This window comes from Ovis aries, chromosome 12, assembly GCF_016772045.2.
Source record: "Ovis aries strain OAR_USU_Benz2616 breed Rambouillet chromosome 12, ARS-UI_Ramb_v3.0, whole genome shotgun sequence".
In the NCBI taxonomy this organism is placed as follows: Eukaryota; Metazoa; Chordata; class Mammalia; order Artiodactyla; family Bovidae; genus Ovis; species Ovis aries.
In genome coordinates, this window is record NC_056065.1 from 21,807,973 (window position 1) to 21,831,139 (window position 23,167).

The following is a 23,167-nucleotide window of genomic DNA, read 5'->3' on the forward strand; positions in this document are numbered from 1 at the left end:
ATAGGATATGTTGTGTTCTGTGGCCCACAATATGATGTTTGATTTTTTTCAGTAATTATTTACACTGTTTCAAATATTGTTCATTATAAGGCATTACAGAATCTGAATTTAAATATCAATTTAGCAATATTCAGTTCAGTTCAGTCGCTCAGTCGTGTCCGACTCTTTGCGACCCCATGAATCTCAGCATGCCAGGCCTCCCTGTCCATCATCATCTCCCGGAGTTCACTCAGACTCACGTCCATCGAGTCAGTGATGCCATCCAGCCATCTCATCCTCGGTCGTCCCCTTCTCCTCCTGCCCCCAATCCCTCCCAGCAGCAGAGTCTTTCCCAATGAGTCAGCTCTTCACATGACGTGGCCAAAGTACTGGAGCTTCAGCTTTAGCATCATTCCTTCCAAAGAAATCCCAGGGCTGATCTTCAGAATGGACTGGTTGGATCTCCTTGCAGTCCAAGGGACTCTCAAGAGTCTTCTCCAACACCACAGTTCAAAAGCATCAATTCTTCGGCACTCAGCTTTCTTCACAGTCCAACTCTCACATCCATACATGACTACTGGAAAAACCATAGCCTTGACTAGACGGACCTTAGTCGGCAAAGAAATGTCTCTGCTTTTGAATATGCTATCTAGGTTGGTTATAACTTTCCTTCCAAGGAGTAAGCGCCTTTTAATTTCATGGCTGCAGTCATATTAAGGCCAGTTTAATTTAGAGACTGGGGTAATTCAATGCTATTGATAGTGGTTAGATCTATTTCTGGTATTACTTTCTTGATTTGGGGTAATAATCTGGTCTTTCGGTGCCTCTTTCTTGGCCATGTGAGTATCAGCAAGACAGTGTGATCTCATTTTTCCCTGTGTGTGATAAACAAATGGTAGATGTGGAGAATACTCATGGTCTCTTTGCATGTCCTGCGCTAAGATCATTTCTTAGGTTATGTGAGGATCTATTGATGTCAGTTATCTAATCAAATGAAGTTATTTCACCTTCCTTCCACTTCATAAGAATTTACTGTTTAAATTTTTGTTGTTTAGAAATCAATCCTGAATATTGATTGGAAGGGCTGATGCTAAAGCTGAAACTCCAATACTTTGGCCACCTGATGCAAAGAACTGACTCACTGAAAAAGATCCTGATGCTGGGAAGGTTGAGGGCAGGAGAAGGAGGGAACAACAGAGGTTAAGATGGTTGGATGGCATCACTGACTCAATGGACATGATTTTGAGCAAGGTCCAGGGGTTGGTGATAGACAGGGAGGCCTGGTATGCTGCAGTTCGTGGGGTCACAAAGAGACAGACATGACTGAGAGAGTGAACTGAAGTGATACTTAAAATTAATCAGCTTCTTCTCAGTATAGTTTTCTTTCTAATATTAATACCTAAGAATATAAATCAATACATTGCATTAGCATTATTTTCACAAGTTTTGGTATGTAGTGTTTTCATTGACATTCTGAATTAAATACTGAGTGATTGCCATTATGATTTATTTCACCCATAAATTATTTAGACTCATGTCTTCTGATGTTTAAACATAGGGAAGGAAATAAAGCTATATATTTTTACTGATATCTATTTTTATTTCAGTGTGATCAGTGAAAATCATCTACCTAGACAATAACTGCTATTTTGGAGACTTCCCTTGTGTTCCAATAGAGGTTTAGGTTCTATATATTTTAAATACAAATTAGGAGTTTGGGATTAACATACACACACTACTATATATAATATAGATAAAAAACAAGGGCCTACTGTATAGCACAAGGAACTTTACTCAATATTCTGAGATAACCTATACGAGAAAAGCATCTGAAAAAGAACAAATATATGTACAACTGAATTACTTTGTTATACACCTGAAACTAACACATCATTATAAATAAACTATAATCCAATACAAATTTTAAAAGTAAAAGCATGGGAATTCATTTAAAAACTGTGTATTGCCACATTATATGTGATTCTAAACATGTACATTAGATTGGGCTTAAGTATATTGTTCAAATCTCTTACAACTTTGCTAACTTTTATTTGCCTGATCTATCAGTTTTTGAGAGAGTTAACTTAAAATCTTCTACTATCATTCCTTTTAATTACCTTTCAGCTCAGTTCAGTTCAGTTCAGTCGCTCAGTCATGTCCGACTCTGCGACCCCATGAATCGCAGCACGCCAGGCCTCCTTGTCCATAACCAACTCCTGGAGTTCACTCAGACTCACATCCATCGAGTCAGTGATGCCAACCAGCCATCTCATCCTCGGTCGTCCCCTTCTCCTCCTGCCCCCACTCCCTCCCAGCATTAGAGTCTTTTCCAATGAGTCAACTCTTCGCATGAGGTGGCCAAAGTACTGGAGCTTCAGCTTTAGCATCATTCCTTCCAAAGAAATTCCAGGGTTGATCCCCTTCAGAATGGACTGGTTTGATCTCCTTGCAGTCCAAGGGACTCTCAAGAGTCTTCTCCAACACCACAGTTCAAAAGGATCAGTTCTTCGGCGCTCAGCTTTCTTCACAGTGCAACTCTCACATCCATACATGACTACTGGAAAAACCATAGCCTTGAGTAGATGGACCTTAGTCGGCAAAGAAATGTCTCTGCTTTTGAATATGCTATCTAGGTTGGTCATAACTTTCCTTCTAAGGGGTAAGTGTCTTTTAATTTCATGGCTGCAGTCACCATCTGCAGTGATTTTGGAGGCCCCAAAAGTAAAGTCTGACACTGTTTCCACTGTTTCCCCATCTATTTCCCATGAAGTAATGGGACCAGCTGCCACGATCTTCATTCTCTGAATGTTGAGCTTTAAGCCAACATTTTCACTCTTCTCTTTCACTTTCATCAAGAGGCTTTTTTGTTCCTCTTCACTTTCTGCCACAAGGGTGGTGTCATCTGCATATCTGAGGTTATTGATATTTCTCCTGGCAATCTTGATTCCAGCTTGTGTTTCTTCCAGTCCAGCATTTCTCATGATGTACTCTGCATATAAGTTAAATAAGCAGGGTGACAATCATGGAAAAAGCAAGAGAGTTCCAGAAAAACATCTATTTCTGCTTTATTTAATTACCTTTACTATTATTTATTTATATTTTGAGCCTATTTTCTAGGTTGTGGACATTTAAAATTATTCTATTTTCTTAGTGAAACATTGCTTATCACATGTGAAAGCATTTGTAAGAATGCTATAAGTCTTAAAAATCTATCTATCTTGTTTGATAATAATATTGCTATACAAGCTTTCTTTTAGTTAGCATTTGACTAACAGACTTTTTCCATGCTTTAGCCTTTAGCTTTTTTGGGTCATTATACTTCGAAAAGTTCCTTAGAAAATATTTTTTGTTATTTATTTAATATCAGAATTTCTATTTTTAGAAGACAAGATGATTTATACATTTTTGTGAATTACTCATATATTTAGATTTATGATGTTTTTCTTTACTTTTTTTCCCTCTTCTTCCTTCTATTAATTCACTTCTAGTCACTTTTTTCTTTCTTGTTACTGGCTTATGTTTAATATTCTGTTTCTATCCTTTAGTTTTTGCACTCAAAAGTTTAGCTTATATGCTTAAATTCACAGTTTAAAATTAATCAGTATTAACTCTCCTGTTCCTATAGGGAACAAAATTCCTTTTATAAAATCTATCCCCTAAATATTCCATGTTCACATCTATAATTTCATTACTAACTTTTTTACAGATTTATTGATATGATTCCCACATCATACAATTGCCCATGTAACAGATACAATTCAAAGTGCTTGTAATATATTTATATACTTACAGAGATCTGCAACCATCACCACAATACATTCTAGAATACATTTGGAATATCTTCGAAAGATATTCTCCATTCCTTAAACAGAAATCCACATGCCCCAACCCTCAGCCCTCAGTTCAGTTCAGTCGTTCAGTCGTGTCCGACTCTTTGCGACCCATGGACTACAGCACGCCAGGCTTCCCTGTCCATCAACAACTCCCAGAGCTTGCTCAAACTCATGCCCATTGAGTCGATGATGGCATCCAACCATCTTATCCTTTGTCATCCCCTTCCCCTCCTGCCTTCAATCTTTCCCAGCATCAGGGTCTTTTCTAATGAGTCAGCTCTTCACATCAGGTGGCCAAAGTATTGGAGTTTCCGCTTCAGCATCAATCTTTCTAATGAATATTCAGGATTGATTTCCTTTAGGATTAACTGGTTTGATCTCCTTGCTGTCAAAGGGACTCTCAAGACTCTTCTCCAACACCACAGTTTAAAACCATCAATTCTTTGCCACTCAGCTTTCTTTATAATCCAATTCTCACATCCATATATGATTACTGGAAAAACCATAGCTTTGACTAGACAGACCTTTGTAGGCAAAGTAATGTCTCTGCTTTTTAATATGCTGTCTAGTTTGATCATAGTTTTCTTCCAAGGAGCAAGATTTTTCTTTTAATTTCATGGATGCAGTCATCATCTGCAGTGATTTTGAAGCCCAGGAAAATAAAGTCTGTCACTGTTTCCATTGTTTCCCCATCTATTTGCCATGAAGTGATGGGACCATCAGTCCTAGGAAACCACTAATCTAATTTATCTTTCTGTAGATTTGCCTCAGTTCAGTTCAGTTCAGTTCAGTCGCTCAGCCCTCTGTACATTTCATATAAATGAAATCCTACAATACGTGATCATTTGCATCTTTCACTTTAACATGACTTTTCAAGATTTTTTCAGGTTGTAGCATGTATTAGAATTTCATTTCTCTTTTTTTGCTGAATAATATTCCGTTGTATGGATATACCCTATTTTATTTATCATCGACCAGTTGATGGACACATAGGTCATTTCTCCTTTGGTTAGTATGAAAAATGCTATTATGAAGGTTTGTGTACATATTTTTGCACTGACATAGGTTTTCATTCTTTTAGGTATAAATCTAGATAGGAGTAGAATTACTTGGTCACATATACCTGTATGGTTAGCTTTTTAAGGAACTGAGACGATTTTCAAAATAGAAAAGCCATTTTACATTCCTGCCAACAGTGTTCATTCTTAGGACATCCTCTCTAACACTTAAACTGTCTTTTTGATTGTAGACTTCATAATGGGTGTGAAGTAGCCTTTCATTTTTGAGTTTGATTTGCATTTCCCAAATAACTAATGATTTTGAGCATCTTTTCATGTACTAATCACTTGTATATCTTCTTCAAAGAAATCTCTCTTCAGATCCTTTGCCCATTTTTAATTGGGCTATTTTTCTTTCTATAATTGAGTTGTAAGAACTTTGTAAATTCTAGTTACACATCCTTTGGGGGTGAGATGACAACATGGGATGCCTTATCATTTACTTGTTTCTTACTTTAGCAATGTTGAATAGTTTTTCAAATGTGTTTTACAGTTCTTCTGTTAATTTTATTCCTATTTTGTGGTTTTTTATTCTATTGAAAATGAGACTTTTTTATTAATTTCATTTTTGGTTTGTTCATTGCTACTGTATAGAAATATAATTGATTTTTGCATTCTGATATTGTATCTGATGGGCTTCCCAGGTACTCAAGTGGTAAAGAACTCTCTTGCCAATGCAAGAGATGTGGGTTCAATCCCTGGGTCAGGAAGATCCCTTGGAGGAGGAAATGACATCTCACTCCAGTATTCTTGCCTGGGAAATCCCATGGACAGAGGAGCCCAGTGGGCTACAGTCCATGGGGTCACAAAGAGTTGGACACAACTAAGCATGCAGACACACCCACGTTTGTATCTGACAGCCTCACTGAACCTCTTTATTAGTGCTAAAAGTTTATTTTCTAGACTTGGAGGTGTTTCTTATATACAAGAAAATGTCATCTGCAAATACAAACATTTTTTCTTCTTCTTTTTCCATCTGGATGCCTCGTATGTCCTTTTCTTTCCTAATTTCCATGGGTAGAAACTTCAATACAGTGCAGAATAAAAGTGCTGAGAGTGGACATCCCTGTCTTATTCCTAATCTCTGGAGAAGCTTTCAGAGCCTCAACACTAACAACGTCAGTTGTGGGTTTTATGGTTGATGCCTTTATTAGGTTGAGGAAATTCATTTCTGGTCGTTTGTTTTTTGAGCAGTTTTGTTCTTTTTTTATTTTATTACTGAAAGGTGTTGTATTTTCTCTATTGCCTTTCTAATCTGTTTTTAAAATCCTCTCAAATAAACACTATAATTCTAAGTATTTTACTGTCAAGCACATTTATATTCACTGACTTGCTTACAAATTTTCAAACGCAGACACTGCTTTTGTATTACATGCTTTCTCTTTGGATTTAATCTTGCTGATCCAAATACGTAAGATATTTCAACAAAGTTTATGAATGCAAGCCTGCTCATTCTTTGAAAATTTTTCAAGTCTTTCTTCACTTTTCATTCTTAAATAATTGTTTAATTTGATATAGAGCTATAGATAGCATATTAAAAAGCAGAGACATTACTTTGCCAACAAAGGTCCGTCTAGTCAAGGCTATGGTTTTTCCAGTGGTCATGTATGGATGTGAGAGTTGGACTGCGAAGAAAGCTGAGCGCCGAAGAATTGATGGTTTTAAACTGTGGTGTTGGAGAAGAGTCTTGAGAGTCCCTTGGACAGCAAGGAGATCCAACCAGTCCATTCTAAAGGAGATCAGCCCTGGGATTTCTTTGGAAGGAATGATGCTAAAGCTGAAACTCCCAGTACTTGGCCACCTCAGGCGAAGAGTTCACTCATTAGAAAAGACTCTGATGCTGGGAGGGATTGGGAGCAGGAAGAGAAGGGGACAACAGAGGATGAGATGGCTGGATGGCATCACCAACTCGGACATGAGTTTGAGTGAACTCTGGGAGTTGGTGATGGACAGAGAGACCTGGCGTGCTGCAATTCATGGGGTCGCAAAGAGTCGGACATGACTGAGCATCTGAACTGAACTGAACTGAATTGAGAGCTATAGATTAACATTTTATTGCCCTCATAATTTTAACGATATCAATCCACAGTCTTCTTGTTCCTCTTGTTGTTCATGAGAAGTAAGTTGTTATCATTCTTTATCAGCAACTTTATTTTCCTTTTTACTATTTTCAAGATTTTTCCCTTTGAAGTTGGCATATGACACCAAATTCAACTGTACTATGGCTTTATGTAGATTTGTTTCACTTGTCCTACTTGGTAAATAATTTGCTTCTGCAATTTGAAAAGTCAAGTCGTCTTTCAATTCTAGATAATCCTTTGTCTATATTTCTTGAATATTGTCCATCAATTCTATTAATTCTTTCTTCATTTATATTCAACTTTACATATCCATGGAGGGTTTTGTTTTTGCAATGGCTATATTTTATTTCTAGTAGTTTTTGTTCCTTCTCAAAAGACTTTATTAATATTTATAACCTATCATTACATTATATTATTTCTTCTTCAACTATTTAATAATTTTATATTTAGCTGAAGAACTATAAACATCAGTTCAGTCACTCAGTCGTGTCCAACTCTTTGGAACCCCATGAATCTCAGCACACCAGGCCTCCCTGTCCATCACCAACTCCCGGAGTTCACCTAGACTCACATCCATCAAGTCAGTGATGCCATCTAGCCATCTCATCCTCGGTCGTCCCCTTCTCCTCTTGCCCCCAGTCCCTCCCAGCATCAGAGTCTTTTCCAATGAGTCAACTCTTCGCATGAGGTGGCCAAAGTACTGGAGCTTCAGCTTTAGCATCATTCCTTCCAAAGAAAGCCCAGGGCTGATCTCCTTCAGAATGGACTGGTTGGATCTCCTTGCAGTCCAAGGGACTCTCAAGAGTCTTCTCCAACACCACAGTTCAAAAGCAACAATTCTTCGGCACTCAGACTTCCTCACAGTGCAACTCTCACATCCATACGTGACCACTGGAAAAACCATAGCCTTGACTAGATGGACCTTGGTCGGCAAAGTAATATCTCTGCTTTTGAATATACTATCTACGTTGGTCATAACTTTTCTTCCAAAGAGTAAGCGTCTTTTAATTTCATGGCTGCAGTCACCATCTGCAGTGATTTTGGAGCCCAAAATATAAAGTCTGACACTGTTTCTACTGTTTCCCCATCTATTTCCCATGAAGTGATGGGACCGGATGCCATGATCTTCATTTTCTGAATGTTGAGCTTTAAGCCAACTTTTTCGCTCTCGTCTTTCACTTTCATCAAGAGGCTTTTTAGCTCCTCTTCACTTTCTGCCATAAGGGTGGTGTCATCTGCGTATCTGAGGTTATTGATATTTCTCCCGGCAATCTTGATTCCAGCTTGTGTTTCTTCCAGTCCAGCGTTTCTCATGATGTACCCTGCGTATAAGTTAAATAAGCAGGGTGACAATATACTTATTATTATCACTGTTTCTTAGTTCAGTTCAGTTCAGTCGCTCAGCTGTCTGACTCTTTGCGACCCCATCAACTGCAGCACGCCAGGCCTCCCTGTCCATCACCAACAGAGTCCACCCAAACCCATGTCCATTGAGTCAGTGATGCCATCCAACCATCTCATCCTCTGTTGTCCCCTTCTCCTGCCCTCAATCTTTCCCAGCATCAGGGTCTTTTCCAATGAGTCAACTCTTTGCATCAGGTGGCCAAAGTATTGGAGTTTCAGCTTCAATATCAGTCCTTCCAATGAACCCAGGACTAATCTCCTTTAGGATGGAACTGGTTGGATCTCCTTGCAGTGCAAGGGACTCTCAAGAGTCTTCTCCAACACCACAGTTCAAAAGCATCAATTCTTTTTACCGTATAGTTATGCTTTTCTCAGTTAATTCTCCCTTAAAATTCTTTTTACCCCAAAATATACATATATATAAACATATTTTAAATATCATCTTCAGTGGGAGATTGCTTGTTGCCTCTGTTAACTCACAGCAAGATTGTGTCTTTGTAAAAAACATCTTTCTTAGATAATATGTAATACAAATATATACATATAATATAAATACAGATATATATGTATATACATAATATATACCAACAGGGTACACATAAATAGATTTTCCTCAGTGAGTAATTTTTTGTGTGTGTGTCCCAAGCATCCAGGGTACAGAATTATCCTTAGAATTTTTTTTTTCCTTCTTGTTTCCTTAAGCATCAGTCACAAAGGATTCTTTTGGTCTCTGACAAATTTTTCTATTTAATTTCAAAACGTGTTATTTCTGCTTCATGTAGTTACTATAAGTTTTGACCACACACTAGCTTTTGATGGAGACTTGGGTTCTCGATTTTTCTCTCATGATATTACCTATAATTCTGTCTGCTGCTGCTGCTACTGCTAAGTCGCTTCAGTCGTGTCCGACTCTGTGCAACCCCATAGATGGCAACCCACTAGGCTCCTCTGTCCCTGGGATTCTCCAGCCAAGAATACTGGAGTGGGTTGCCATTTCCTTCTCCAATGCATGAAAGTGAAAAGTGAAAGTGAAGTCACTCAGTCATGCTCGACTCTTAGCGACCCCATGGACTGCAGCCTACCAGGCTCCTCCATTCATGGGATTTTCCAGCCAAGAGTACCGGAGTGGGTTGCCATTGCCTTCTCCATCTGGGAATTCAGCAGCACGTCTTTGCACTTGCCTGGGTCTCTCTATGGAGAGACTCTAACACCCTAGGGTGTTCTCTTCTAACACCCTATCCTAAAGAGACTCAAGGCTGTACCTGATAGTCCTTTTGGGCATCACTCCAAGGTTCATTTTGGATTTGAGTTATATTAATTTCTCATATTTAGACTTAGGCGTTTCCTTTTCTATGTGTTTGGCTATGTGTTTGCTTAATTAGTTTACATGATACTATATCTAGTGCTGCTCCATGTTTACAGATGAAGAGTGATCACAAAAACAAATTCATGCAAAAATAAATTCCATTTGTGCTTAGTAGAAATTTTGAGTATTAAATGGGAAGAATGGCTTGGAAAACTATTTCACTCTCTGATTTTATACTTTCAAGTACATTTTCTAGAGCTTATAACTTGCTACGGTAGCAAAATATACAGAGATAATATAGATTTTGTTCAGTCTTCTTGCTGTTGTTCTTCGGTCACTAAGTCATGTCTGACTCTTTGTGACCCCATGAACTGCAGCATGCTAGGCCTCCCTGTCCTTCACTATCTCCATGAGTTTGCTCAAACTCATGTCCCTTGAGTCGGTGATGCCATCCAACCATCTCATCCTCTGTCACCCCTTGTCCTCTTTCCCTTAGTCTTTCCCAGCATCAGGGTCTTTTCCAAAGAGTTGACTCTTTCCATCAGATGGCCGAAGTTTGGAGCTTTAGCTTTAGCACCAGTCCTTCTAAAGAATATTCACGGTTGACTTCCTTTAGGATTGACTGGTTTGATCTTCTTGCTGTCCAAGTGACTAAGTCTACATTCATGCCTCATTTTTGAATGAATAACTGATAGTTCAAAATGATTTTTCACATACATAGTGAAAAATCTGCAAGAGGTATCTAAATAAGGGAAAAAAAAAACTTCACTTCAATATTATGTCCAAAACTTTTGGTGTTGCTTTTTCATATGCACAGAAGAGGTGCAGACCACAAATAGTATTTTTTTTAATTGGAGGATAAATGCTTTACAATGCTGTGTTAGTCTATGCTGTACAACAGTGTACATCAACCATAATTATGCATCTATCCCCTCCCTCTTGAGAGCCTCCCAGTCCCCTCTCATCCCACTCCTTTAGGTCATCACAGAGCACAGAACTTAGCACCCTGTGTTATACAGCACCTTTCCCCTAGCTATTTTACACATGGCAGCGACTTCACGTTCACTTTTCACTTTCATGCATTGGAGAAGGAAATGGCAACCCACTCCAGTGTTCTTGCCTGGAGAGTCCCAGGGACAGGGGAGCCTGGTGGGCTGCCGTCTATGGGGTCACACAGAGTCGGACACAACTAAAGTGACTTAGCAGCAGCAGCAGTGTATATATGGGCTTCCCTGGCAGTTCAGACAGTAAAGAGTCTGTCTGCAATGTAGGAGACCCAATTTCGATCCCTGGGTGAGGAAGATTCCCCTGGAGAACGGAATGGCTACCCACTCCAGTATTCTTGCCTGGAGAATCCCCTGGACAAAGGAGCCTGGCAGGCTACAGTTCATGGAATCGCAAAAGAGTTGGACTTGACTAAGTGACTAACACTTATTTACTTAGTGTATATATGTCAGTGTTACTTTCTCAATTCATCCAACCCTCTCCTTTCCCTGCTGTGTCCAGAATTCTGTTCTCTATGTCTGTGTCTTTATCCCTTCCCTACAAATAGGTTCACCAGTACTATTTTTCTAGATTCCATATATATTCATTAATATATGATATTTGTTTTGTCTCTTTCTGACTTACTTCACTCACAAAGAGCATTTTTATGGGCCATAGTCTCTCAAGGGGCTTCACAGGTGGCCCTAGTCATAAAGAACCCACCTGCCAATGCAGGAGATGTAAGAAACAAAGGTTCAGTCCCTGGCCAGGAAGATCCCCTGAGGACAGCATGGCAACCCACTTCAGTATTCTTGCCTGGAGAATCCCACGGACAGAGGAGACTAGTGGGCCACAGTCCTTAGTGTCACAAAGAATGGGAACACAACTGAAGTGACTTAGCACACAACACGTAGTCTCTCAAAATGAATTAACAATTTCACTACTTTACTCTACACTGTAGCCACCCAGCATGCCTGTCTTAAAATTTAAATCAGATCATGTCTCTCTCACTGGTTTCCTATCTCATCAAACATAGAACCTAGCCCTCCCTATGAATCAGAAAAGGCCTGAAAATCTAGCCTCTTAATACTTCTCACCTCTTACTACTATCCTAGCTCATGTCACTGCAGCTGGATTAGCCTGCTTAGGTTTCCTCAACATGCTATGCAAATCCTATCTCAGAGACTTTCACTCCTTCAGTCCCATTACTTTGAATGGACTGAACAGGCCATCCACTCCCTAACTTTCCTTAGCCCTCTGATCGGAAGTTCCTTTCCATGGCTGTCGAACATAAAGTAGAAATCAACACACACACCCCATTCCCCAATTCTACTTTTTCCTTTCACAGCACTTGTTAGCATCTGACACAGTATCCATATACTTGGTTATTTGATTATTGTTTGCTCTCTTCCCATAGAATATACAATCCAGAATGACAGATTTGGGTTTTTGGATCCTTTTTCTTTTTCTGGGGCTTTAATCTCCAGGGCCCAGAAAATTGCTTAACACATTAAAAGGTTTAATCTGAGAGTTAATAAAGGAATACTATAATATACACTTTTGAAAAACAAAAAGAAGAATGAAAACAAAATTTGTTTATTAAGACTATTTACTAGATATACACATACATATTTATATTAAAATTTTAATGTATATTTCAATATGTTTATTTCATTTTATATTCAATATATTTATATATAAAATACACACACACTGATCCAAAAGTATGGGTTTATGAATTTAACTGATTAGAATCCTTAAGCTAAATAATAATGGAGAAAAAGTGCTCTTTTTTGTAATAATTTCTTCAAAGAACTTTTCATCTTCATCTCATACATGTGGGAAACAAAAATAACCTCAAAAAAAGTCTTATTATCTAAGCCATTGCTAGTACCCTCTCAGAATACAGAAGAGAATGTTCTAGGACAATGATCTCAGTGTAACCCCAGGAAGGAGAATCTACAGAAAGCAAGTATTACTGCTGTGAATACTCTGAGAAACTGTTCCATCCCATCTGTGAGTCAGAATAAGAATTAAAATGAATATTAGGTGTTAAATATTCTTAAGCTTTTATGTGAAGTGATGATGGTTGAGGAAAATAGGCATTCCCATGCCTTAATACATCTCTCAGCTATAATGCTATTGAAATATTAGCTTTCTGTCAAAACATTAAAACTTAAATAACAATAAATAGCAGCAGATGGAGGGAGAAAATGTAGAAATAAAGTAATGTTTAAATCCCTGATTAGCTAAGAGCTCATCATTTTATTTAGCATTAAATAGAAAATAGTACTTTTAAATAAATGGTAGGTTTTTTCAGATATTTTTTGATGTGGACCATTTTTTAAAGTCTTTATTGAATTTACAGTATTGCTTCTGCTCTGTGTTTTGTCTTTTGGCCACAAGGCAGGTGGAATCTTAGCTCCCCAACCAGAGATTGAAACCGCATACCCTGTGTTGGAAGATGAAGTCTTAACCACCAGACCAACAGGGAAGTCTCAAAGGTTGGTTTCTGAATGAGAAAAAAATTTTAAATCTGAAAGGAGAGGCATCTTTTGATAATCAACATTCCCCAACTCAGGTGGATTATCAGTGGCATATGATGGAAAAACATGGAACTTGGAGAGGTAGGTCCATCCCTTGCTAGAGCAGAGACTAGTTATGAATGTATCATGCAATGTATCAGGTCAACATATCAAGCTGGAACTTGATAAGAAAAATCAGTGGATAACTGCACCTCTCCTTTTTTATTCAGTTAGTTGCATATAAATACATCAGCAATCTTTGCTACTCTTCCCTCACTTGATTAAATTTAGTTGTTGACATGAGCCAGAGAACAACCAATCTATTATTTAATTTGTCTTCAAAACACAGAGTCTAAGCCAGAGTGAAACAATGAACAAGAAATCAGATTGCCTTCAGAGGCCATTTTTAAGGAAAAATAAATAAATTCTTGTAGCTCCCTCTTTTATATACTTATCTATATAGACAAATCCAGGGAGCAATCTCATCTGTCTCTGAGGGAATAACAGTCAGAATGAGGAATTCTTGGTTTTCATCTCAAAATGCATTTCCCTAGATCACTCCTGTGATATTTCTCACTTTGTTTATACAGATTTATACTTCGTATGCCAAGTTTTCCTGGCTCTTTGTGTCGTGTGGCAAACACGAGTATTTTTACCAAGATAATTCAACTGGTACAGGGCAGCTGAAATTAGCACTTCTCCCTCGACTTTCTATTGTCATCGTACTCTCAAAAAATGAATCCCTGTTGAAACGTAAGAGTTTAATTTGATTTTGGCACCTGGATACCACTTGTGGGACCCTTGTTGTTCTTCTGATAGATCTTGAATTGCTATGGCTTGGTCAATGTCTCTATTGATAGCAAGGGAGAAGAATACCAATAACTAATACTTACCTAAATTGCTTCTTGTCAAAATGTCCTCACTGCTTTATTTCACGTAAATTTGAATGGACCACTGAAAGCACTGAAGTGTCCTACTCTGGGAAAAGCCAAGAAATAACTAAAAATGCCAGTAATGTGTAATTCGGCAACAAACATATTAAAGATGAGGTTAATATACATATATTATATATATATGCATTATTGGTAGAGTAAACTTTTTACATCAACAAGAGTACAGCTTTTGTTTCCACTGCAAGTTAATAGATTATAAAATCAGCAGGCTTTTCATGAAAGCAATTAAGAAAAATGGAGGCAGAAACAACTTCAATCTTTTAAGAATATTTTGTCTTTAAAATAACTTTCTGTAAAATCACCTAAACTGAAATATAAGTTAACTCTGATTCCATGAGTTCAGTGGAGTCAAATTAAACTTGAAAACATCTTTCATTTCTATAGCTACTTTATTATATTTACACAAGACTACAAAAAATTAATTGGGTGATTTAAGTGAGTTAACTGTCACATATATCATGAGGTCTGCATGTGTGTGTTATGAAGCAATACTGACTGACTATGAGTTCAGTCTTTTGCCAATTTATTTAGCCAAGATTGCTAGAAGTTACTTAATGAGCATGAACACACAAACTCTCAGTAAACCTACAGGAAGAAAAGTGGTCCATGACCTAAAAGGACCCCTCTGTTAGGCAAGGGAGATGATGAAGGATGTTGTCACTGGTCCCTGTGTGTGGTGCCTGTTTATGTTGCCAAGGCACGTGTGGCACATTTGCAGAGTTGGGGGGGGGTAGGCTAGGGGGCTAGGAGAAAGCCAGTTTTTAAAAAGTTTTTTTTTTTTTTAAAGAAATACCATGTATTTCTTAAAAGCCTAGGAGAAGTGCTTTTCCTCAATTAAAATTTAAAAATGTATGAATATTTGCAGAATCTAGTCTCTGACCTCCCAGTACCTTTACTTATTCTTTGGCAATCTGTATTGATTCTTTCAGTTTATAGGCTATTACAGTCAGGGTGAAAAGGCTTAAAAATTATCTGTTGATTACATATAATGGTCGAGAGGAGCTGATCAAGAAGCTGGCTTGCATCCTGGTTCTACCATTAACAAGCTCTGTGGCTTTAGGACATAACATTTAAACTCCTGAAGCCCCAGTTTCTTTATCTGTTAAATGAGGAAAATAAATAATGCCTACTGAAGAAAGAGTTGTAAGATTAAGAAAACCAAAAATAGAAATTAATATACTGTCATTCCCTCAGAAGTATTACCTTTTTACATTTGTCAGGGTTTTCAGTTTTAAGTAAGTAGAAACTGACTTTGGATAAATTAAATAGAAAATAAAATTATTCAGCAAGATACAAATAACTTAGAAAACCAACAGAAAGAGTAGAAAGCAAAGCTCTGGCAGAAAACCAAGGGAAGCTGTTTATACATCATAGTCTGTTTAGGACACAGAAACTGATTCTATTGCTGCTGCTGCTGCTAAGTTGCTTCAGTCGTGTTCGACTCTGTGCCACCCCATAGACGGCAGCCCACCAGGCTCCCCCATCCCTGGGATTCTCCAGGCAAGAACGCTGGAGTGGGTTGCCATTTCCTTCTCCAATGCAGGAAAGTGAAAAGTGAGAGTGAAGTCGCTCAATTGTGTCTGACTCTTAGGGACCCCATGGACGTCAGCCTACCAGGCTCTTCCATCCATGGGATTATCCAGGCAAGAGTACTGGAGTGGGTTGCCATTGCCTTCCCCAGATTCTATTGCTACTAGATTCTTAATGCCACACCACTGACCTCTCAACAACTCATGTTGGCTAGGAAAAGTCTCTGATTGATCCTACTCCTGTATTATTCAAAGCCACAGGCAAGAGAATCTTACTAGTTAAGCCAAAAGCATGTATCCATATCTACAGACTAAAAAGTTAATACAGACCCCTTGCGTTTTTAGAGTGGAAGGTGGGCCTGTCTCCCATCTTATAACTCCTCCAAATAGGAATAGAATGGAATATGGGGCACACCAATGGCCTGTAAAACAAGATTCAAAACGTTTCAAGGCATTAATATCAAATGAAATGCATTCTGTGACCACAGTCCCATTAAATTAGAACTCAGGAAATAAAAGACATTTTAAAAATCCCAGGTATCTGTAATTTTTTGATGTGCATTTAAAAATAATTCATTCAAAACAGAATTCATGAAGAAATTAAGAAATATTTAGAAATTAAAAAGAATGTAAATATCAAAACATGAGATGCAATAAAATGGGCATTTTGAGGGAAATTTATAGCCTTAAAATGCTTATTTTAGAAATAAAGTCAAAAAGTAGTGACCTAATTGTCCAATTAAGAAAAAAACAGTAGGATAAACTAAAATATCATTACTTGAAATAATAAAGTAGACTTCTGATACTAAGGAAAGAAAACTCACACAATTTTTAGGAATGAAAACATGGATATATATAAAATAACAGGGACTTTAAAAACAAGAAGACAAAATCAACACTGAAAAGCTGATAAATTCAAAATTTTAGATAAAAGAAATTAATTCCTAAAAATTAATACCTTACCAAATGGATTCAAGAAATGAATCTAGAGTGGATAAAGTTCAGTGCATATTAAAGTAACTGAATTGGGCTGAAATTCCTCCTACAAAGAAAAGTACCAAATTCAGATGATTTAACTGACTTCTAAGAAGCAGGTCCCTACACTGTATCATAGTTCCTTTAGAATACAGGAAAAGAAGAACTACTGTCCAACTCATTCTATGAGTCCAGAATTTCCTTGGTACCCAAAGCACAGCAAATACAATAGACAAGACAGTTATGATTTTTTTCTCACTCACAAAGAGATTTTAAACTTCTGGGAAAAAAAAACAAACAAACTACCAAACTGAATTCAGCAGCATACACAGACAATCACCTGTAACCAAGCTGAGCTTTACTGCAAACTTGCAAAATAGTTTGTATCAGAAATCAATACATGCCATTCATCAAATAAAAAATTGAAATATGATATATTTTATCTTCTATGAAGATATATCTTCTATGTAGGTATATCATATCGTCTTCTTCTACGAGCTTGCCTGGTGCCTCAGATGGCAAAATATTTGCTTGCAATGCAGGAGACCCAGGTTCGATCCCTGGGTCGGGAAGATCCCCTGGAGAAGCAAATGGCTACTCATTCCAGTAGTCTTGCCTCAAGAATTCCATGGACAGGGGAATCTGGCAGGCTACAGTCAAAAGGATTGAAAAGAGTCAGATATGACTGAACAGTTAGCATATTATTTCATGAAGAAAACTTATAAAAAGTTATTTATGAAAACACATATTCATTATAATGCCTCGTACCAAACAAGAATGGAAAAGGAAAATGACTCCTTTATCTTAGAAAATGTGTCTCCCCAAAACAAGAGATCATTCAGTGTGAGAAAGCATTGGGAAAATTTCCTTTTTCCTATATCACAACTTTTATTCAACATTTTCCTGGAAGTCCTACCAGCACATGATAAAAAAACAAAATTCAAAGACATGCATACTGATTAACAAGAAAAAAAAAAACTATCATGATTTTTAAATGCTATAATTGTAATCTTTCAATATCTCAAAGAACCACAAACAAATTATTAGAAATCTTGAGAACTTAGGAAGAGAGCTAAGAAGGAAATCAATAAACAAAAAAATCAATTTTATTTGTACATATTCTCAAGAGTTAGGAAGTATAATTTGAAAAGGCGACAGTTTTCATAACAGCAATAAAAACCATAAGACACCTGAGAATAACCTAATAAAATATATGTAAGACCTGTATGGAGAAGATAGAAATCTATTAAAGACATATTTTAAAGATGTTGGAGAAACACCAGTTTGGTGATAAGAAGATTTAAAACTATAAAAATATTACTTTTTGCCAAATATAGACTGAAGTCAAGTGAAATTTGACAAGCTAAGTCTAAGGTTTATGTGGTAGAATAACCAAGATGTTCTGAAACAAAAGAAGAAAGTAAGCAAATTTCTGCATTAGATATTTAGAAATATTTCTATAAAACTGTGAATTAGGACACATGGGCAGAGAGAGATAAATCTGACAATAAGATGGGACCTCAGTATTTATGCAACGTTGATATATGAGAGATACATATACAGCAGGTCAACAGAGAAAGGTGGGGCTTTCCAAGAAATCTATCACAAATCATTATCTACAAAGAAGAAAAAGAAAAACAAACAACTCTTGGTAGGTGAAAAATTTAATTAAAAAGCAAAGCATTTGGTTGAAAATATAGGATAATATTTTTATGATTTAGTTAAGACAGCCTTTTAATACATAATACAAATTCACTAATCTTAAAAGTAATATAATAAAATTAACTACATTAAAACAATGAACATGTTTATCAAAAGATATCACAGAATAACAAAAAAAAGTCACAAACTGAAAGAAAATATTTGCGACACATACTCTTTTCTCAACAAAGAACTGGAATCCAAAACTCATAAAGAACTCCTATAAATTAATAATAAAAATAAAGAACTAGAAAGTCAAAAGAAAAACTGATATGAACATATGTTTCACAGATAAGAAATGGCTAAATATATGTATAGGTGTTTAACCTCATTAGGGATCAGGGAAATAACTATTGACACCAGAATCAGAAATCTTTGGTGGCTAAGACAGTAAAGAATCTGCCTGCAATGTGAGAAACCTAGGTTTGATCCCTGGGTTGGAAGATCCCCTGGAGGAGGACTTGGCAACCCACTCCAGTATTCTTACATGGAGAATCCCCATGAACAGAGAAGCCTAGTGGGCTACAGTCTATGCGGTCACAAAGAGTTGGACACAACTGAGCAATTAAGTGCACATGCACACACGTATCCAGTAAATGTGTACAGATTAGCAAGTGTGATCACACCAAGTGTTGGTGAATAGTCATATAAACTGCTCTGGGGATTGTAAGTCAGTAACTTGTTTAGCATCATCTTCTAAAGTTGAGCACTGCATACTCCACAACCCAAGGATTCTCCTCTTAGATTTATATCTTAGAATCTCCTGCTCTTAAATACCAGGTGACTGAAAAAGTGTTTAAGAAGCACTCTTCATAATATTTGAAAACTGAAAACAATCTAGTGTCCAAAAGAAAAATAGATATAAAATTACAGTGTAGTCACATATTTGAACATCACATACCAATGAAAATGGAAGACCTAAGTGTGCTCAGTCTCTCGGTCATTTTCAACTCTCTGAGATCCCACAGACTATAGCCCCCCAGGCTCCTCTGCCTAAGAGATTTCCCAGGCAAGAATACTGAATTGGGCTGCCATTTCCTTCTTCAGGAGATATTCCTGAGAGGGATCGAACCTATGTCTCCTGCATCTCAGGTGGATTCTCTACCACTGATCGACCTGGGAAGCCTCTGAAAGAACTAGTACTATATGTAATAACATAGATGAATTATAGAAGAATAATATTGGATACAAAAACAAGGCCCAGAATACAATACAATATAGTACCACTGTAAACTGTAAAACCGGCTAATAAAGTATCAGTCAGTTCAGTTCAGTCGCTCAGTTGTGTGCGACTCTGTGACCCCATGGGCTGCACCACGCCAGGCTTCCCTGTCCATCACCAACTTCCAGAGTTTACTCAAACTCATGTCCATTGAGTCGGTGATGCCATCCAACCATCTCATCCTCTGTGTGTCCCCTTCTCCTCCCGCCTTCAATCCTTCCCAACATCAGGGTCCTTTCCAATGAGTCAGTGCTTTGCATCAGATGGCCAAAGTACTGGAGTTTCAGCTTCAGCATCAGTCCTTCCAATGAATATTCAGGACTGATTTCCTTTAGGATGGACTGGCTGAGTCTCCTTGCAGTCCAAGGGACTCTCAAGAGTCTCCTCCAACACCACAGTTCGAAAGCATCAATTCTTCAGCGCTTAGCTTTCTTTGTAAGTCCAACTCTCACATCCATTGGCTTCCCTGGTGGCTCAGATGGTAAAGTGTCTGCCTGCAATGTGGGAGACCTGGGTTCAATCCCTGGGTCAGAAAGATCCCCTGGAGAAGGAACCCATTGCAATACTCTTGCAATACTCTTGCCTGGAAAATTCCATGGACAGAGGAGCCTGGTAGGTTACGGTCCATGGGGTCGCAAAGAGTTGGACATGAATGAGTGACTTCACTTTCCTTTCCTTTCCTCACATCCATACGTGACTCCTGGAAAAACCACAGCCTTAACTAGATATACCTGTGTTGACAAAGTAATGTCTCTGCTTTTTAACATGCTGTCTAGGTTGGTCATAACTTTTCTTCCAAGGAGTAAGCGTCTTCTAATTTCATGGCTGCAGTCACCATCTGCAGTGATTTTGGAGCTCCAAAAATTAAAGTCTGCCACTGTTTCCACTGTTTATATATATATGAGTGAAAGAAAGTCGCTCAGTCGTGTCCAACTCTTTGTGACTCCATGGACTATACAGTCCATGGAATTCTCCAGGCCAGAATACTGGAGTGGGTAGCCTTTCCCTTCTCCAGGGGATTTTCCAACTCAGGAATTCAACCAGGGTCTCCTAGATAGCAAGCAGATTCTTTACCAGCTGAGCTACCAGGGAAGCCTGTGTTTGTGTGTGTGTGTGTATATTTTAAAAAGATAGTTTAGGCATACAGGCTAACACAATAAAACTTTTTTAAAGAAAGAATAAACACAAAATTGACAGAGAATGTGGGGAAAGAACAGAAGCTATGAAAGAGACTCAGACATATTCAAGGTATTATTTCAAAGCCCTTGTCATGATTTCTCCAAGTAAAACTGCATTATCCAGTAAAACCGTTTTATAATCAAGCAGATGGGAGTAATTCCTCACCTTTATGTTAACTGCTTTGCCCTTGAAAATAGTACCTTCTTAGCACCGGACACTGAAGACCATTACGTGCTGGGAACAGAGAGGAATAAGATCCAGTCCCTATCCCCAGAGAGCTCATTCAGGTCCGTTCATTCATTCACTCATTCTACCCATCAGATTTTTTTCAAGGGCCTATTATATGCAGGATCAGAAGAGGCACAGGGCTAGATGGTAAACAAACAGTCTCTGCCTTCCTGGGGGTTACATTTAGTTTCCTACTAGGAAAAGCAGGTGGCACAGTGGTGGGAGAATCTGCCTGCAATGCAGGAGACACAGGAGAACTGGGTCCAGTTCCTGGATCACAAAGATCCCCTGGAGGAGGAAATGGCAACCCACTCCAGTATTCTTTCCTGGCAAATTTATGAACAGAGGACCCCATGCGCCCTGGGGAAGGGGGGTCTCAAAGAGTCTGAGCGACTAACACAAAGGGGAAGCAAACTCTGAACTATTCATCCAACAATTACTAAACTATATTTCTTATAAATTATCATATCGGATAAGTTCAATTGCTGAGGAGACAAAAACACAATCACAATTTGAAGTGTTAAACACTGAGAGTATTAAACATAGGGCATTACAGCAGCAGGGGAGTCACCAAACCCAACCTTTGTAAGACTCGGGAGATGGAGTGATTGGCAGGAGGGCAGGCTGGAGTCAGGGAAGAAATTTCACAGAAGCAATCCATTTTAAACAAGCTACTGCAGTGAAGAAGGAAGGGGGTCATGGCTTCCATTTTTCTCTCTCCATATAGGCTGCCGGGAGAATTATTTAAAAAATAATTATTTTCTACTCCAAACTGTTTTGTTTTCCTGACATATAGGATTGTCCCAATTTTTATGAACCATCCTTCTCCATATGAATTCGGAAGGGTGTGCAGCTAAAAAGTGCACTGGGCACCACCCTTGCACCATCTGCTTCTAATTATTTAATTCCAGCTGTCCCTGGGTGAATGACTTAGCATGACTCTGCAGCCTAATATTTTTTAAAGGAGCCTGATTATTTTATGACACAAACAAGTTATACTAAACAAAGCTAATCCATACTCTGTTGAAGAAAATATATACTTCCCAGCCATGAACAGTGAGGTTACGTGACATAAAGTGCATGTACCGACACTTGGATTCTAGATTTTTAAATTTATCTTTAAGAGCATGCACTTTGATAAGTCCAGTCTGAGTTTGCATTTGCGGAGGGTTCTTCCTGTAGGATGACTTCTTTCAGCAGCCTCCCCTGTTCATTTTTATGAGTTAAATCCAAGTTGCAAATAAATGGATCTGTCATCATTTCTCAGAATGTGTTGTTTTCAACATGACCTGCTGATTCTCCCAAGTGCTTACTGTTACTGCGGAGTCATGGTAGCATGGCCCATCGACCCCTTTTGCTTGCTTTTTGGCCACTGAACCCCTTGCCTTTCCTTTGACCTCCACCCAAGTATATAGCCTTGCATCACTCTCTTTTCCAGATGTCTCTACTTTTCATTTGATTCAAGTCCAAAGTATTTTAACTTGAATTTCTTGACTTATCCTAAGACTAACAATGCTGCTGGACAAAAGCCCAATCTTGCACTGTGAAATCTAGGTAGCAGCACTCCCTCACGTGCACAGCAACTTCCCCATCATAGTTCTGAAAACAGCCCCTCCAATGTTCTTTCACTCCCCATGGTGTTGTTAAGAAAGTCAGATGAGATCCAGTATGTGAAACTGCTTTGTACACTGTAAAGGCATTTGGATGGATAACTTCTTTATAGCTTTAATCTTTAGTTGATGTAGCTTGTTAATCTGGTAAACAATAAATTCAATGAATGGCTTATCTTGCTAGATCTGTGATACGGACTGATATAAATTGTGACACTTGCCTTATATACTTGTCTCCAGGAGCCTACTGTAAACCTTGATTCTCAACTGAGCTGCAGGTTAGAATCCATAGGGAGATTTTAAAAATCTTGATGGCCAGGCCACACATCCTGGAGCAACACAGCAGACATTCTGGAAGTAGGATTCAGGCATCAGGTATGTTTTCTTTTTAAGCAACTCAAGTGATTTCAGTGTGTGGTCAAGCATGAGAGTCATTAGTCTTTGCTCTTTAACATCATATGCAGACCTCATCACAGCCCTTAGCACACTGCATCAAATCTGTGTGTCCTTGTGTCCACCTGCCTTCCTCGACAATAGCGTCCTCCTTTATTTTATTTATGTCACTTCTTTTCATATCTAGAACTTAGCACCATGACTTTT

At 38.1% G+C, this 23,167-nt stretch overlaps 1 long non-coding RNA gene across 2 annotated transcripts; it reads right to left on the reverse strand.

Moving 5' to 3' along the window:
* Positions 1–1,558: 1,558 nt before the first annotated feature.
* Positions 1,559–17,746, reverse strand: LOC132657501 (uncharacterized). Of its 2 annotated transcripts, XR_009595804.1 has the most exons (4): positions 16,968–17,746; positions 15,983–16,074; positions 14,064–14,148; positions 1,559–2,968 (listed from the first exon to the last, which is right to left on the reverse strand). It is a non-coding gene; the product is annotated as an uncharacterized LOC132657501 (long non-coding RNA). The 2 variants fall into 2 exon arrangements; XR_009595802.1 differs by having other exon boundaries at positions 14,064–14,143; positions 15,983–17,746.
* Positions 17,747–23,167: the final 5,421 nt, after the last annotated feature.